Source organism: Bubalus kerabau, chromosome 4, assembly GCF_029407905.1.
Source record: "Bubalus kerabau isolate K-KA32 ecotype Philippines breed swamp buffalo chromosome 4, PCC_UOA_SB_1v2, whole genome shotgun sequence".
Taxonomy (NCBI): domain Eukaryota; kingdom Metazoa; phylum Chordata; class Mammalia; order Artiodactyla; family Bovidae; genus Bubalus; species Bubalus kerabau.
Window position 1 is genome coordinate 93,531,462 of NC_073627.1, and position 18,578 is coordinate 93,550,039.

The following is an 18,578-nucleotide window of genomic DNA, read 5'->3' on the forward strand; positions in this document are numbered from 1 at the left end:
AACAGATTCACAAACATAGAAAAAAAATTACAGTTATCAAAGGGGAATGGAGGGAGAGATAAATTAAAAGTTTGGGATTAACACAAACACACTACTATGTATAGAGCAGGTAAATAGCAAGGGCCTACTGATAACACAAGGAACTATATTCAATATATTTTAATAAACTATCATGGAAAAGTATCTTTCAAAAGAATATATATGTCAGTTCAGTTCAGTCGCTCAGTCATGTCTGACTCTTTGCAACCCCATGAATTGCAGCACGCCAGGCCTCCCTGTCCATCACCAACTCCCGAACTTCACTCAGACTCAAGTCCATCGAGTCAGTGATACCATCCAGCCATCTCATCCTCTGTCGTCTCCTTCTCCTCCTGCCCCCAATCCCTCCCAGCATCAGAGTCTTTTCCAATAAGTCAGCTCTTCTTATGAGGTGGCCAAAGTACTGGAGTTTCAGCTTCAGCATCATTCCCTACAAAGAAATCCCAGGGCTGATCTCCTTCAGAATGGACTGGTTGGATCTCCTTTCAGTCCAAGGGACTCTCAAGAGTCTTCTCCAACACCACAGTTCAAAAGCATCAATTCTTCAGCACTCAGCCTTCATAGTCCAACTCTCACATCCATACATGACCACTGGAAAAACCATAGCCTTGACTAGACAGACCTTTGTTGGCAAAGTAATGTGTCTGCTTTTGAATATGCTATCTAGGTTGGTCATAACTTTCCTTCCAAGGAGTAAGCGTCTTTTAATTTCATGGCTGCAATCACCATCTGCAGTGATTTTGGAGCCCAGAAAAATCAAGTCTGACACTGTTTCCACCGTTTCCCCATCTATTTCCCATGAAGTGATGGGACCAGATGTCATGATCTTCGTTTTCTGAATGTTGAGCTTTAAGGCAACTTTTTCACTCTCCACTTACACTTTCATCAAGAGGCTTTTGAGTTCCTCTTCACTTTCTGCCATAAGGGTGGTGTCATCTACATATCTGAGGTGATTGATATTTCTCCCAGCAATCTTGATTCCAGCTTGTGTTTCTTCCAGTCCAGCATTTCTCATGATGTACTCTGCATAGAAGTTAAATAAGCAGGGTGACAATATACAACCTTGGCGTACTCCTTTTCGTATTTGGAACCAGTCTGTTTTTCCATGTCCAGTTCTAACTGTTGCTTCCTGTATACATAACTAAATCACTTTGCTGTACAGCAGAAACTAACACAACATTGTAAACCTACTTCAATTAAAACAAAAAAGGAATTATGGCTGAAAACTTCCCAAACCTAAAGAAGGAAACACATATCCAGGAACAGGAAGCAAAGATGGTCCCAAACAAGATGAACTGGAACAGCAGACATTCCATAAATAAAATGTCAACTGTTAAAGAGAGGGATTTCCCTGGTGGTTCAGTGGTAATGAATCCGCCTGCCAATGCAGGGGACACAGGTTCAATCCCTGGTCCAAAAAGATGCCACATGCTGTGGGGCTACTAATCCTACGTGCCACAGCTACTGAGCCTGGGCTCTAGAGCCCAAGGGCCACAACTAATGAGCCTCCATGACGCAACTCCTGAAGCCTGCACACTCTAGAGCCCATAGGCTGTATTTACTGAAGCCTGCATGCCTAGAGCCCATACTCTATAATGAGAGAATCCATTACAATAAGAAGCCCACACACCACAATTAAGAATAGCCCCCACTTGCCCCAACTAGAGAAAGCCTGCGAGCAGCAATGAAGAACCAGCACAGCTGACAATATATAAATAAATAAAGATAAAGAGAGGATTCCATATACAGCAAGAGTAAAACAAAGAGTCAATTACAGCTTCTGGTTCAAGATGGCAGAATAGAAGGACATACATTAATCTCCTGTGAGAACACCAAAATTGAAACTAGCTGTTGAACCATCAACAGGAGGACACTGGAACCCACCAAAAAAAAAAGACACCCCATGACCAAAGACAAAGAACCCACAACAAGATGGTAGGAGAGGCACAAAGATAATAAAATCAAATCCCATACCTGCTGGCAGGGCAACCCACCAAAAAAAAAAAAAAAAGGCAAAGCAGAGACATTACTTTGCCAACAAAGGTCTGTCTAGTCAAAGCTATACTTTTTTCAGTAGTCATGTATGGATGTGAGAGTTGGACTATAAAGAAAGCTGAGTGCTGAAGAATTGATGCTTTTGAACTGTGGTGTTGGAGAAGCCTCTTGAGAGTCCCTTGGACTGCAAGGAGACCCAACTGTCAATCCTAAAGGAAATCAGTCCTGAATATTCATTGGAAGGATTGATGCTGAAGCTGAAACTCCAATACTTTGGTCACCTGATGCGAAGAACTGACTCATTTGAAAAGATTCTGATGCTGGGAAAGATTGAAGGCAGGAAGAGAAGGGAACAACAGAGGATGAGATGGTTCAATGGCATCACCAGCTCAATGGACACGAGTTTGAGCAGGCTTCAGGAATTGGTGATGGACAGGCAAGCCCGGCATGCTGCAGTCCACGGGATCACAAAGAGTTGGACACAACTGAGTGATTGAGCTGAATTGAACTGGGTGACCCACAAACTGGAGAACAATAATACCAAAGAAGTTCATTCACTGTTGTGAAGGTTTTGAGCCCCACATCAGGCTTCCCAGCCTGGGGTCCAACAAAGGGACTGAGAATCCGCAGGCAATCTGACCTTGAAGGCCAGCAGAATTTGATTATAGGACTTCCATGGGACTGGGGGAAACAGACTCCACTCTTGGAGGACACAAACAAGGTCTTGCATGCACCAAGACCCAGGGGAAAGGAGCAGTGACCCCACAGAAGACTGAACCAGACCTAAATGCTGGTGTTGGAGGGTCTCCTGTGGAGGTGTGGGTCAGCAGTGGCTTGCCACAGGGATCAGGGGACTGACAGCAGCAGTCCTACAAGGGGCCCCTTGGAATAAGTCCTCTTGGAGGTCACCACTAACCCTACCATAGAGCCTGTAGACCCCAGGGTTGAGTCACCTTAGGCCAGACAACAGGGAGAGAGCACAACCCCACCCATCAGCAAATAATTCGATTAAAGCTTTATTGAGTAAGGCCCTGCCCACCAGAGCAAGACCCAGTTTTTCCCACTACCAGTCCCTCCCATCAGGAAGGTTACAAAAGCTTCTTAGACTCCATCATAAGGAAGAGAGAATAAGCAAGAAGAACCACAATCCCACAGCTAGAACAAAAACCACATTACAGAAAGTTAATCAGGATGAAAAAGCAGAAAGTTATGTCCCAGATGAAGGGACAAGATAAAACCCCAGAAAAATAACTAAATGATGTGGACATAGGCAACCTTCCAGAAAAAGAATTCAGAATAATGATAGTGAAGGTGATCCAGGATCTCGGGAAAACAATGGAGAAGATGCAAGAAATGTTTACCAAAGACCTACAAGAACTAAAGAACAAACAAACAGATGAATAATTCACTAAAAGGAACCAATAGCAGAATAACTGAGACAGAAGAATGGATAAATGGCCTGGAAGAAAAAATGGTGGAAATCACTGCCACAGAACAGAATATAGGAAGAAGAATGAAAACAAAAAATGAATAAAGCCTAAGAGAGACCTCTAGGACAACATTAAACACATCAACATTCACATTATAGGGGTCCCAGAGGAGGAAAGAGAGAGAAAAGAGAAAATACTTGAAGTGATAATAGCTTAAAACTTCCCTAACATAGGAAATGAAATAGTCAACCAAGTCCAGGAAGCACAGAGAGTCCCAGGAAGGATAAACCCAAGGAGGAACATACCAAGACACATAGTAATCAAACTGACAAAAATTAAAGACAAAGACAAAATATTAGAAGCAACAAGGGAAAAATGACAAATAACATATAAGGGAACTTCCATCAGGCTATCAGCTGATTTCTCAACAGAAACTGCAAAAACCAGAAGGGAATGGCATGATACATTTAAACTGATGAAAGAGAATAACCTATAACCAAGAATACTCTACCTAGCAAGACTCTTGTTCAGATTTTACGGAAAAATCAAAAGCTTTACAGAAAAGCAAAAGTTAAGAGAATTCAGCACTACCAAATCAGCTTTACAACAAATGCTAAAGGGACTTCTCTAAGCAGGAAACAGAGAGAAGGAAAAGACCTACACAAAATAAATCCAAAACAAGTAAGAAAATGGAAATAGGATCATGCATATCGATTACCTTAAATGTAAATGGATTAAATGTACCAACCTAAAAATATAGACTGGCTGGGCAGATGAAAACATGTGCATGGATGTACTTCCACTTACCACATCATTCTACTTAATGCCCCCAAATTGTATGTAATTATTTTATATTGTTAGGTTAATCATGTTTCCACTATGGCTTGCAATTGTAATGATCTTTTTTGATTTGGCTATTGATTGTGAAAACTGATAAACATCTACTATTGTGATTTTTATTTAATACAATAACTGTATCATGATTGGCCAACATAAAAAAGTAGAATTCTATATCACTAAAACTACCATTTAATAGAAAAACCTGTAATCACTTTTTAAAATCCAGATGCATATCAGAAATACCTTAGAAGTGTTTGAAAAATACAAATGCCCAGGTATTTCTTTTGTTTTGCCAGAGCTCCAGATAGGTTTCTAATGAGCAGTCATGTTTAAAAACAACTGGACTATATAAGGATATTTTACTTTTATCTAGCTTGTTTCATTTTTTCTATTTCATATTCAGTGCTCCCATTTCATTTAGCTTATGTTTTTAAATTTCTCCATCTCTTTTTTAAAATGTTCTTTCTCAAGCCTACCAAACATAGTAGAAAAGCTTTTGTATACATACATACATATATAGTACATATATTTCAGAAAACTTAAGAATTTTTGCCCAGCTAAACAATTTATGACATTTTGATTCCACTTATTAGACTTAGTATGAATAGAATGCTAGATTTCTAATTTATATTCACTCAAAAATTTTATATAGTTCCATGTATTTTGGCATCTAGTATTACTACTAAAAGTCTAGAAAGTTTATTGGTGATTAAAAAATATGAATGAGGCTTGAAACTTCTAATCTAATTCGATATTCTAATTTGAGAATATGAAGAAATACTATGTTGTAAAAACAGGAAGTTAACATGTAACACAGTATTATTAACTGAAGTACAGATTTTGTTCAAATCTCACAAAATTTTATGCTATTGTCCATTATTTGCTTTCATACCTTATTCAAGACTCCACATTATATTTAATTGCATTGAGCAGCTTCAGCTGCATGCAACAAATTCTGCTAAATTCTCTTTTCATTTTTATTCTACTACAAATATTTTCTAATTTTCCTTGTTATGGCTTCTCATATATATCCCTCATTTAAAAGTAGACATTTGATTTCCAAATACATGGAATTATTTAAAGTATCTGTGATATTAATGTCTCATTTAAATGTTTTCTTCTCTGCAATCACCCTCTGGGATTTTTTAGTCTTCTAACTTTATTGAGACTTTCAATGGCTAAATCAAAGATCTTTTTTTAGTAAATATGACACTGCACTTGAAAACATGTGGGTTATTTTCACATATCTTTTGACATTGATCTCTAACAAAATTCCACAGTAATAAGAACAGAATCTTGCATGATTTCATTACCTTTAGACCATGAAATTTCTGTACCTGGTCTTATGTCTCTGGATATGTTCCAGTGTCTCCTAGTTTAAAGGCTATGGGAACTTGAATAGAATTTGTATCCTACTGTTGTGTGAAAATAGTATAAATTTTAATTATGTCAAATTGGTTCATATTGCTTTTCAGGTCTATTATATTCTTCTACTTCTCTGTACATTCATTCTATTAATTTTTGAGAGCCTGATATTGAAACTCCAACTAAAAATCTTAATTTATGTATTTAAAGAGCCTCTTGATGAAAGTGAAAGAGGAGAGTGAAAAAGTTGGCTTAAAGCTCAACATTTAGAGAACAAAGATCATGGCATCTGGTCCCATCACTTCATGGCAAGTAGATGTGAAAACAATGGAAACAGTGGCAGATTTTATTGGGGGGGGGGGGCTCCAAAATCACTGCAAATGTTGACTGCATCCATGAAATTAAAAGATGCTTACTCCTTGGAAGAAAAGTTATGACCAACCTAGACAGCATATTAAAAAGCAGAGACATTACTTTGCCAACAAAGGTCCATCTAGTCAAGGCTATGGTTTTTCCAGTAGTCATGTATGGATGTGAGAGTTGGACTGTAAAGAAAGCTGAGTGCTGAAGAATTGATGCTTTTGAACTGTGGTGTTGGAGAAGACTCTTGAGAGTCCCTTGGACTGCAAGGAGATCCAACCAGTCCATCCTAAAGGAGATCAGTCCTGGGTGTTCATTGGAAGCACTGATGTTGAAGCTGAAACTCCAATACTTTGGCCACCTGATGCAAAGAGCTGACTCATTTGAAAAGGCTCTGATGCTGGGAAAGATTGAGGGCAGGAGGAGAAGGGGATGACAGAGGATGAGATGGTTGGATGGCATCACCAACTCCATGGACATGAGTTGAGTAAACTCTGGGAGGTGGTGATGGACAGGGAGCTGGCACGCTACAGTCCATGGGGGTCACAAAAAGTCGGACATGACTGAGCAACTGAACTGAAATGATCTACTTAAAACAAACAATTGTTATAGTGGATTTATAAATTTGCTCTGTATTTTCCAAGTTTCCTGTAAATGTGCTGTATTTTCAATAATTAAAGAGTCAATTACAAGAGAACCCCCATAACGCTATCAGGTGATTTCTGTACAGACACCTTGCAGGCCAGAAGGCAGTGTCAAGATATGTCCAAATTTCCAAAAGAAAAAAACCTGCAACCTAGGATACTCCACCTAGCAAGATTACCATTTAGAACAGAATCAGATATAGGAATTTCTCAGTCAAAATCTAAAAAAGTGTACAACAATACTAAAACAAACCTAAAAGAAATGTTGAAAAGTTTTGTCTAAATAGAAGACAAGCAAGAATCTATAGCAAATGGAAAATCATAACAGGAAAGGCAAATATATAAAGGGATTGAATATCACTTAAATAAGCCAGTAAGTAGATTGAAAAACAATCAAAAAATTTTGTGAAAGTGATTGTAACAACAATGAATTGTTGTTGTTCAGTTGCTAAGTCATCTGACTCTTTTTCGACCCCATGGACTATAGCACACCAGGCTTCTCTGTCCATGGGATTTCTCAGGCAAGAGTACTGGAGTGGGGTGCCATTTCCTTTTCCAGGGGATATTCACAACACAGGGACAGAACCTGAATCTCCTGCATTGGCAGATGGGTTCTTTACCACTGAGCCACCAGGGAAGCCCAATGAATATATGCTTAACAATAATTACTTTAAACATCAGTGGACTAAATGTCCCAATTAAAAAACATGGAGTGGCAGATTGGATAATAAGACAAGAATCTACAATATGTTGCCTACAGTAGACTCACTTTAGTGTGAAATATATATATATAGATTGAAAATGAGAGGATAGAAAAAGCTATTTTATGCAAATAGAAATGACTAGAAAGCTGGTGTAGCAATACTTATATCAGAGAAAATAAGCTTTAAAACAAAGGTCATAGAGAAGGATACTGTATAATGATAATGAGATCAACTCAAGAAGAGGATTCTATATTTTATTAACATATATGTACCCAGTATCAGTTCAGTTGCTCTGTCGTGTCCAACTCTTTGCTACCCCATGAATCGCAGCACGCCAGGCCTCCCTGTCCATCACCAACTCCCGGAGTTCACTCAAACTTACGTCCATTGAGTCAGTGATGCCATCCAGCCATCTCATCCTCTGTCGTCCCCTTCTCCTCCTGCCCCCAATCCCTCCCAGCATCAGAGTCTTTTCCAATGAGTCAACTCTTTGCATGAGGTGGCCAAAGTATTGGAGTTTCAGCCTCAGCATCAGTCAGAGCACTTAAATACATAAAGGGAGAAATTGACAGAAACATAATAATAGTAGGTGACTTTAAGACCTCACTGACATCAAAGGACAGATCTTTTGGACAGAAAATCAATAAGGCAAAAGGGATCCTAAAATAACACTATAATCATTTACTTAATTCATTTCTTCCAGACATTACATTGAAAAAAAAAAAAAAAAACACATTATTTTCAAGTGCACACAGAACGTGCTCAGGAATAGACCACATACTAGATCACAAAACAATCCTCAACAGGTTTAAGAAAATAGAAATTACTTCAAGCACATTTTCTAACCACAACTATATGAAATTAGAAATCAAACATAGAAGGGAAAATTGGAAAAGAAAGAACACATGGGGACTAAATATGCTACTAAAAACAATGGACCAACAATAAAATCAAAGAAATAAAAAAATACATTGAGACAATTGAAAATGAATCCACAACCTTACAAAATCTAAGAAATGTAGCAAAAGCAGTTCTAAGAGGGAAATTCAAAATGATATAGGCATTCTGCAAAAAATATAAAAAAAACTCAAGCAACCTAAACTACCACATAAAATAACTAGAATAAGAACAAGAAGCAAAATGTAAAGTTAGCAGAAGGAAGAAAACAAAGATCAGAGAAAATAAAATGGAGATTGAGAACAACAACAGAAAAAAAAATCAGGAGCTGCCTTTTTAAAACGATAAACAAAAATCAATAAACTGAAGAGAGGACTCAAGAGACAGGAGAAATAACAGATACAGCAGAGATGCAAAAAAGTATAAGAAAATACTATGAACATATGCCAACAAACTGGGCAACCTAAAAGTAATGGAAAAATTTCCTGAAGAACAGCTTGCCAACAAGAATCAAGAAGAAACAGTTTGAATAAATCGTCAGTCTATATGAAATAGAATCTAAGACAAATAAGCAAAAAGAAAACCAAATATCTTCCTGCAAACAAAAGTCCAGGATTGGATTCACTGGGAAATTCTACCAAACAAATAATTATTTATATGCATCCTTCTCAAAATGTTCAAGTTGGTTTTAGAAAAGGCAGAGGAACCAGAGATCAAATTGCCAACATCCAATGGATCATCGAAAAAGCAAGAGAGTTCCAGAAAAACATTTATTTCTGCTTTATTGACTATACCAAAGCCTTTGACTGTGTGGATCACAATAAACTGTGGAAAATTCTGAAAGAGATGGGAATACCAGACCACATGACCTGCCTCTTGAGAAACCTGTATGCAGGTAAAGAAGCAACAGTTAGAACTGGATATGGAACAACAGACTGGTTCCAAATAGGAAAAGTAGTACATCAAGGCTGTATATTATCACCCTGCTTATTTAACTTATATGCAGAGTACATCATGAGAAGTGCTGGGCTGGAAGAAGCACAAGCTGGAATCAAGATTGTTGGAAGAAATATCAGTAACCTCAGATACGCAGATAACACCATCCTTATGGCAGAAAGTGAAGAGGAACTAAAGAGCCTCTTAATGAAAGTGAAAGAGGAGAGCAAAAAGTTGGCTTAAAGCTCAACATTCAGAAAACAAGGATCATGGCATCTGGTCCCATCACTTCATGGCAAATAGATGGGGAAACAGTGGAAACAATGGCTGACTTTATTTTGGGGGGCTCCAAAATCACTGCAGATGGTGACTGCAGCCATGAAATTAAAAGACGCTTACTCCTTGGAAGGAAAGTTATGACCAACCTAGATAGCATATTTTAAAGCAGAGACATTATTTGCCAACAAAGGTCCATCTAGTCAAGGCTATGTTTCTCCGGTAGTCATGTATGGATGTGAGAGTTGGACTATAAAGAAAGCTGAGTGCCAGAGAATTGATGCTTTTGAACTGTGGTGTTGGAGAAGACTCTGGAGAGTCCCTTGGACTGCAAGGAGATCCAACCAGTCCATCCTAAAGGAGATCAGTCCTGGGTGTTCATTGGAAGGACTGATGTTGAAGCTGAAACTCCAATATTTTGGCCACCTGATGCAAAGAGCTGACTCATTTGAAAAGACCCTGATGCTGGGAAAGATTGAGGGCAGGAGGAGAAGGGGATGACAGAGGATGAGATGGTTGGATGGCATCACCGACTCAATGGACATGAGTTTGTGTAAACTCTAGGAGTTGGTAATGGCCAGGGAGGCCTGGAGTGCTGCGGTTCATGGGGTTGCAAAGAGTCAGACATGACTGAGCAACCGAGCTGAACTGATCCTTCTCAAAATTTACCAAAAAACTGAAGAGAACAGACTACTCCCCAAATCATTCTACAAAACTACCATCAGCCTGATAACAAAACCAGACAAAGCCACTACAAAAAAAGAAAATTATATGTTAATATCTTTGATAAGTACAGAGGTAAAAATCCTTAACAAAATATCAGCAAACTGAATCCAACAACAAAGAAGAATAATATTGTACAACATGATCAAGTTGGATTCATCCCAGGGTCACAAGTATGGTTCATCATGCACTAATCAATGTAATATACCACATCAACAAAAGAAAAGACAAAAACTACATGATCATCTCAAAAGATGATAGATGTATTGACAAAATTCAATATCCACTCATGATCAAACTCTGACCAAAGTGGGTATAGTGGGAGCATATCTCAACATAATAAGAATCATAGCCAATACAATACTCAATGATGAAAACTTTAAAGCCTTTCTGTTAAATTCTGGAATAAGACAAGAATGTCCAGTCTCACCATTTCTATTCAACATCGTATCAGAAGTTCTAGCTACAACAATCAGACAAAAAATAAAAGATCTCCAAATTGGAAAGGAAGAGGTAAAATTGCCATTACATGCAGATAACATGACATACCATACACAAAATTCTAAAAGCTCCACACAAAAATTACTAAAACTGATAAATGAGGTCAGCAACATAGCAAGTATATAATAATGTTTCATTTCTTTATACTAATAAATATCAAAAAGAGAAAGTAAAAAAAAATTCTCATTGTGTCTAAAAAATAAAATATCTAGGAATAGACCTAGTCAAGGAGGAGAAAGACCTATGCACTTAGAACAATAAAACAGTGATAAAGGAAATGACAATGATTAAAAAAAAAAGGAAAGATGCCCCATGCCCTTGGATTGGAAGAATATTGTTAAAATGTCCATACTACTCAAAGAAATTTACAGATTTAATGTGATCCCCCTGGAGAAGGAAATGGCAGAATACTCCAGTATTCTTGCCTGGAAAATCCCAAGGACAGCAGAGCCTGGTAGGCTACTGTCCATGGGGTTGCAAAGAGTTGGACATGACTGAGCGACTTCACTTTTTCACTATCAAATTATCCATATTTTCCACAGAATTAGAATAAAGAACCCTAAAATTTATGTGGAACCACAAAAGACCCAGAATTGCCAAGGAAATCCTGAGGAAAAAGAACAGAACTGGAGGCAAAACTCTCCCAGACTTCAGACAATACTACAAAGCTGCTACTGCTGCTGCTAAGTCACGTCAGTCGTGTCCGACTCTGTGTGACCCCATAGACGGCAGCCCACCAGGCTCCCCCATCCCTGGGATTCTCCAGGCAAGAACACTGGAGTGGGTTGCCATTTCCTTCTCCAGTGAATGAAAGTGAAAAGTGAAAGTGAAGTCGCTCAGTCGTGTCCGACTCTTCGCGACCCCATGGACTGTAGTCTACCAGGCTCCTCCGTCCATGGGATTTCCCAGGCAAGAGTACCGGAGTGGGTTGCCATTGCCTTCTCCGACTACAAAGCTATGGTAATCAAATCAGCATGATATTGGCACAAAAACAGACATATAGGCCAATGCAACAGAATAGAGATCCCTGAAATAAACCCACACACCTATGGACAACTAATCTTTGACAAAGGAGGCAAGAATAAACAATGGAGAAAAGACAGTCTCTTCAGCAGTTGGTATTGGGAAGCTGGATAGGTGCAGGTAAATCAATGAAGTTACAGTATTCCCTTACATTATCCAGAAATAAACTCAAAATGGTTTAAAGACTTTAATATAAGACATGACACCCTAATATTCCCAGAATATAGGCAAAATATCAATCCCCCAAGGCAATAGAAATAAAAGCAAACATAAACAAATGGTATATAATCAAACTTAAAAGCCTTTTCACAGCAAAAGAAGCCATTAACAAAATGAAAAGTAAACCCACACACTGGGAGAAAATACTTGCAAATAATTTGACCAGCAAGGCATTAATTTCTCAAATATACAAATAACTCATAGAAGTCAATAACAACAACAAAAACAACCCATTCAACAAACAGGCAGAAGACCTAAATATACATCTCTCCAAAGAAAACACACAGATGGCCAGAAGGCACAGGAAAAGATGCTCATCATTACTTATTAGGCAAATGCAACTCAAAACTACAATGAGGTATCACCTCACAGTGGTCAGATTGGCCATCATTAAAAAGTCTACAAATAACAAATGCTGGAGGGGGTCTGGAGAGAAGGGAATCCTCCTACACTGTTGGTGTGGTTATAAATTGGTACAGTCACTATGGAAAACAGTATGGAGGTTCCCCAAAAACCTAAAAATAGAGCTACCATATGATCCACCAATCCCACTTCTGGGTATATAACCAGACAAAATTATACTTTGAAAAGACACACGAACCTCAAATATTCACAGTAGCACTATTTACAGTAGCCAAGACATGGAAACAACCTCAATGTCCATCAACAGATGAATAGATAAAGATGTGGTATATTTATACAGTGGGCTATTACTCAGTCATAAAGAAGGATGCAATAATGTCATTTTCAGCAACATGGTTGCAACTAGAGATTATCATACTAAGTAAAATCAGAAAGAAGAATACCATATCACTTATATGTGGAATCTTAAACATGACACAAATGAACCTAAGTACAAAACAGAAACATAAAGATACAGAGAACAGACTTGTAGCTGCAAAGGGTGGGGTGGATGGGGGAGGGAAGGATTTCATATTTCAGCTTCTTCATATTCCAATTTTACTGAATATGGCTCCTTCAGCCCTAAAGCTATTCTTCTGAAAACCTACAAAAGTATAGCACTTTGAACAATTACACATTTATAAAATGTTGTTATTCTTTCTGGAGTAATGTGTTGCCATTATCAGCTATTCCTGAATTAGGATGTGCTATCTCATCTCTTGCAAAGCTACAGGAAAGGAGGTCTTCTTCACCAGGGCTATCCTTAACCTTTCTTTTCCCTAGCTCTTGTAATTGGAGACCCCAAACAAGTTATTTCATCTCCCTAAGCTCTCAAACAGAGAAGGCAATGGCACCCCACTCCAGTACACTTGCCTGGAAAATCCCACGGATGGAGGAGCCTGGTGGGCTGCAGTCCATGGGGTCGCTAGGAGTCGGACACGACTGAGCGACTTCACTTTCACTTTTCACTTTCAGGCATTGGAGAAGGAAATGGCAACCCACTCCAGTGTTCTTGCCTGGAGAATCCCAGGGACAGGGGAGCCTGGTGGGCTGCCATCTCTGGGGTCACACAGAGTCGGACATGACTGAAGTGACTTAGCATAGTAAGCTCTCAAATCCTTTTCTGCAAGGTGGGAATAATATGATCACCTCACCCTGTTGTGAGGATTTACTCTGTTACATGTGGTTATCTAGCTTTATTAACACCATTTGCAAAAGAGACTGTCTTTGTAACCCCCACTGCATGTAGTAGGCACTCAGAAAATACATTTTTTCCCCCACTGTTTCCTGACCAAGCATGTTTGTTTTTCTAACCAGTAAAGCATTGTCCCTTGGTGTTTTGTTTTTTCACGTTCACTCACATTTATTCATTCAATATTTATTGATGACTGCCCACACCAAGCATTGTTCTAGGTTCTGGGGGATAACTGAGTGAACCACACAGAGGAGGCCCCGACTTCATCGAGTGGCTTGGTCTTAGCACAGAGGCGGGGCTACGTTCTCCTCTAGCTACATTTGAATGGATCTTTCCCAGTGTGAGCTCCCAGCTGGCACAACCTTGTTTCATTTCTCCATTTCCTTTTACTTCGATTTCTGGTACTTTCCTCCAACACTCATAGCTTGTGGCAGTATATGATTCAGAGGGAAATAACTTGGAAAACTAGACTAAATGCTCAAAGATGCATAAAGGGTTGCAAAAGTACCCCCATGGTGTTTGACAACTACCAAAGCTCCAAGATAAACAAGGCTAAGAAATATTCATGTTTAATGAAACCCAGCATTCCTCACCGGCAGAAGTCTTCAGTGCAGACAGCATGAGAGCTGGAGGTGCTTGGATCAAATTGCCATACTGACAAACTTGCTTTCCTCCACATTGCTACCAGACAAATTATAGCCAAATGACTCTCAGATAAATTTGTTCTCATTCCTCCAAACCTGTAAGATGAGGTTCTGCTCTTTTGTGAGTGTCTAGCATGGAGCTCAGTGTCTAGTACCAGGCAGCCTACGTGTTCTTCTTTGTCTCCTCCTGGTATACTCTCAGCTCCTCAAAGTCTGGGCCACCAGCCTATTTGTCTTTGCATTCTTAAGCCAAGCACAAGGCTTGGTACACAATAGACACTCAGCACACATTTGATAAATCGAACAAAGGAATGAACAAAAGGATGGAAGGGTGTTAGTGGAAATTTTTGGAAGCTGGTGCTCAGCACACAAGCTCTGACACACCAGGAAGGGAGAGGCTGGGCTGGGTGGGGGTCATGACTGCAATCTGAGGGCTGGGTCCCTCCAAGAACTGGGGACCCAGCGTCAATGTCCCTGCCCTCCTGGTGACACAGGGTCATGTCTGCGCAAGGCCGCTCCCCTCCCCCATTGCATAACAGGAGGCCTCCTGTGATCAGCCTGCTTTGGAAAACTGCTTGCACCTGGCCTGGAAGAACACAATTAAAAGACGCCGTAAAAATTGACAGATCCCAGTGCGGAGGGCCGAAAATACATTACAATTCCAATCGAACTATAAATAAAGCCCCTAAATTAAATAAATCTCGCACAATTATGGATTAAAACATGTTTAGTGTTAATGGCCTTGCACATGGACCCTGACTCCCGAAATTGTTGCTGAGGCTGCATGGCTGGGGGATTGCATCATAATTAACACCAGCCCATCCCTGGAGGGGCTGGCCTGAAGTTCAACTGCGGGCCTTCAGGATGCGAGGCGGGTACCAACCTGGCCCCCCGCTTTCTGGTGCTTACCCAGCCCCTTCTTGGTGACACTGACTTCTTTCCTGGAAGACTTTGACCTGGAGATGGTCATTAATGCACAGCACCTGACCTTGGACACAAAGGCTTATTTTGGGCTGAACTTTCTGTCTCCCCAGAAACCTGAGTCTCACAGATCCAAGTGCTCCAAATAAGTGAGTCAATACTAAAAAGGGATTGTTGAAGAAATACCTGGATGGTTCAGCTATTTGCTCACACTACCCTGTTGCTTTGAAGCCCATAAACTGTAATACATTTAACCAGAAACAATATCATGTATTAGAATGTCCCATGTTTCCTCTAATACAGAGGCCCCCAATCTTTGGGGCACCAGGGACCGGTTTTGTGGAAGACAATTTTTCCATGGATCCGGAGGAGTGGGGTTGGAGTTGGGGAAGGTTCAGGTGATAATGTGAGTGACAAGCACTGGCAGATAAAACTTCGCTTGCTGGCTCACCACTCACCTCCTGTGGTGCAGCCAGCTTCCTAACAGGCTATGCATGGGTAGTGGTCTATGGCCTGGAGTTTGGGGACCCCTGCTTTATTAATACTCCAACTTCAATTGCTAGAACCAAGGAGGTCAGTAACACCATGAAGGAGAATTAAAGGTACACAAGTTCTAGCTACCCCCAAAGCAAGTCTGAGTCCTAAAATTTAGGAAACTTTACAGGAGAAAACCATTTTCTGTTTTCATTTAAGACAAATGAAAACCATTTTCATTTAAGACAGATTCTTACCTGTAACTGTTGTTGAACAGAAGGAAGGAGGCCACAGGCTCCCAGATGTGTAAGCGCTCCCAGATGCAGGGTGATGCTGCGGGTGTCCGAGTCAGCATGGGAAGCTGCCTGGTGCCCGCTGCCAATGCTATCATGGACTGAGTGCATGCTCACCTCGGTTTCAGTTTCAGGTCTCCAAACGGAGGTTAATAATAGTACTTACCTCTTGGTCACGAGGATCTAGCACACAGCAAGCACCTGTGAATGCCTGCTGTTGTTCCGATCATCATTGTAAAGCAAGCCCCATTCTTACTCACCTGTTCCAACTCTGGAGGGCATGGGCCTTGTTCCCCTAAGGAAGGGGCCACAGGTTTGTTTGCAGGCTTGCAGGAGTGCAGAGGGAACACACTCAGGTGACTACCTTTTATGTATGTAAAAATCTATATAAAGATTGATTTCCAGGCCTTGGCTTATGTGATTGTGAAGTCTGTTAGGCAAGCTTGAAAACCACAGGGCAGGCTCAGGAAGGGCAACCAGAAGGCTCAGGCATGATCCGAAACTGCATTCCACAGGTGGAATTTCTTCTTCTTTAAGGAAGACTTGGTCCTGTTTTTAAGGCTTTTCAACTGTTTGAGCCAGCCCATCCAGATAATCTAGAATAATGTTGCTTAAAGTAAACTGACTGTAGACTTTAGTCACAGGTACAAAATAACTTCACAGCAACACCCAGAATAATGTTTGATTGAATAACTGAGGGTTATAGCTGAGCCAAGCTAACATGTTAAACTGATCCATCACACCTGAGGTTGTCGAGAATGGCCCTGCAATGAAAATACAGGTCTCCTGCCTCCTGCCCCAGTGAACTCTCTTCCTTGTTGTGCCTTCCAACTGCCCGAGGCAAAGAAGAGTAGTGTATGCTAATGCCTCCTCTGAATGTGACCATAGGAAATTTCCAGACAGCTTAATCTCCAGAAGGATGTCTTTTCTCTTGTAATGAACTGCAAAGGCTCTGGAAAATAGTGAGTTCATTGTGTGAGGAACCATATTCAACCTCCAAAAACAGGAATGAAGGAAGCCCTTCCTTGAGGACCACGATCAGAAGATAGATGGAGACAGGGCTCATGTTTCGTACAGTATGCCTGTTGGGTTGTTTGGGTCTGGCTTCCAGCAATATTGTCAGTGCTGGGCTACTTTGGTTGTTATTTAGTTTGCCTACCAACACTGGACAGAGGATGGACTTCCTTAGGCTGTTGTGGTTTAAAGAGAGTAGCCACTTAAGATACATCTGACAGCTTAGACAGAGTTTCTAAGACACAATCCGTTCTGTGAACCCCAACCTGGAGGTGGGGAAATGGTCATATCCTGGGGTGGCAAAGATTGTTATCATTAGTTAATGCTGCAGAAATCCTCCCAGAGGGATGCCTGGCCCCACGGAATCTCCTCACAGCTGAGCAGAGTTACAGAGAGACTGTAAAAGTACATGGAGATGGCTACTTGCAAAATCAGAAGCACGATAGACGGGAAGGCACAGACTACGGAGTCCAGCAATGGCTAAGCTCTTCTCACACATCAGATCTCTAATCTTTCCTCTTCCTTATCTACCCTCTGCTTTCTTTTTCTACCACATCTCTCAGCCTCCAGCTCCAGAAATATCTCTGCTTTTATGGGCTCAAGTGATTCAGTTGGGCTGCCTTTTTTTTAAAGCTCAGCTAATTAGTAAGCTTAAGTATATCTGTAAAACCCCATTCACAACAGTACCTAGGTTAGTGTTTGATTAAATCACCAGGGACAAGCATTGTAGCTGGCTCTGAAGATGGAGGATGCAGAGCAGGAGCTGGCTTTCTCTACAAGCTGAGAAGCACCTCCAATGAAAGTCAGCCAGGAAAGGGGGACCTCAGTCTACAGCCTCATGAAACTGAATTCTGCCATGATCCTGGAAGCAGATTTTCACCCAGAGCTTCTGGTCTTCACCATACAGCTCTACTAATTTCTTGATTTTAACCCAGAGAATCCCTGTCAGACTTCTGATCTGTAATCTTCAGATAATAAATTTGCATTGTTTTAAGCCACCAAGTTTGTGATAAATTGTTACAGTACCAGTCAAATACTTATATTCTCTTTTCCCACTTTGGGTTAGACCCATGCTAGTGGCCTCATCCCACCACCTCCCTGAAAAACAATTTGTCCACCTAAGTAGGACACCTTTTGTTTATTATGAAGAATAAATTGGCTTTTCCGTATGTCAGCTGAATCCTAATGTATCAAGGAACAGACTGGAATAGTGTCTCACTGTGGCCTCTCAGCAAAAGCCTCATTCATGATGAATTCTCTCCCTCCTAGAAGGCAGAAATGGTTGCATTAGAAGTACTCCATCTCTAGCTCTATTCACAAGAGCCAAGGCATGGAAACAACTTAAATGTCCATCAATAGATGAATGGAGATATATATATATATACACACCACATATTCTTCAATTACATATGTATATATATAATGGAATACTACTCAGCCATAAAAAAGAATGAAATAATGCCATTTGCAGCAACATGGATGGACCTAGTGATTACCATACTAAGTGTGGTAAGTCAGAAAGAGAAACAATTATCATCTTAGGTCCAACCATCTTACCTTGAAGAATGAAGGCAAAAAAAAAAATCATAGGATGGAGTAGCAGGAAAAATGATGCTCCTATAGTATTCTTGCCTGGAGAATCCTATGGACAGAGGAGCCTGGTGGGCTACAGTCCATGGGATC

The 18,578-nt window shown here is 40.3% G+C and overlaps 1 long non-coding RNA gene across 2 annotated transcripts in view; it reads right to left on the bottom strand.

Moving 5' to 3' along the window:
• Positions 1-16,016, bottom strand: part of LOC129649984 (uncharacterized) — an 82,448-nt gene extending 66,432 nt beyond the window's left edge. For both annotated transcript variants that reach the window (XR_008713501.1, XR_008713502.1), the window contains exon 1: positions 15,846-16,016. This is a non-coding gene — a long non-coding RNA (uncharacterized LOC129649984). The remainder of the gene's footprint in view (positions 1-15,845) is intronic.
• Between the last annotated feature and the right edge of the window lie 2,562 nt (positions 16,017-18,578).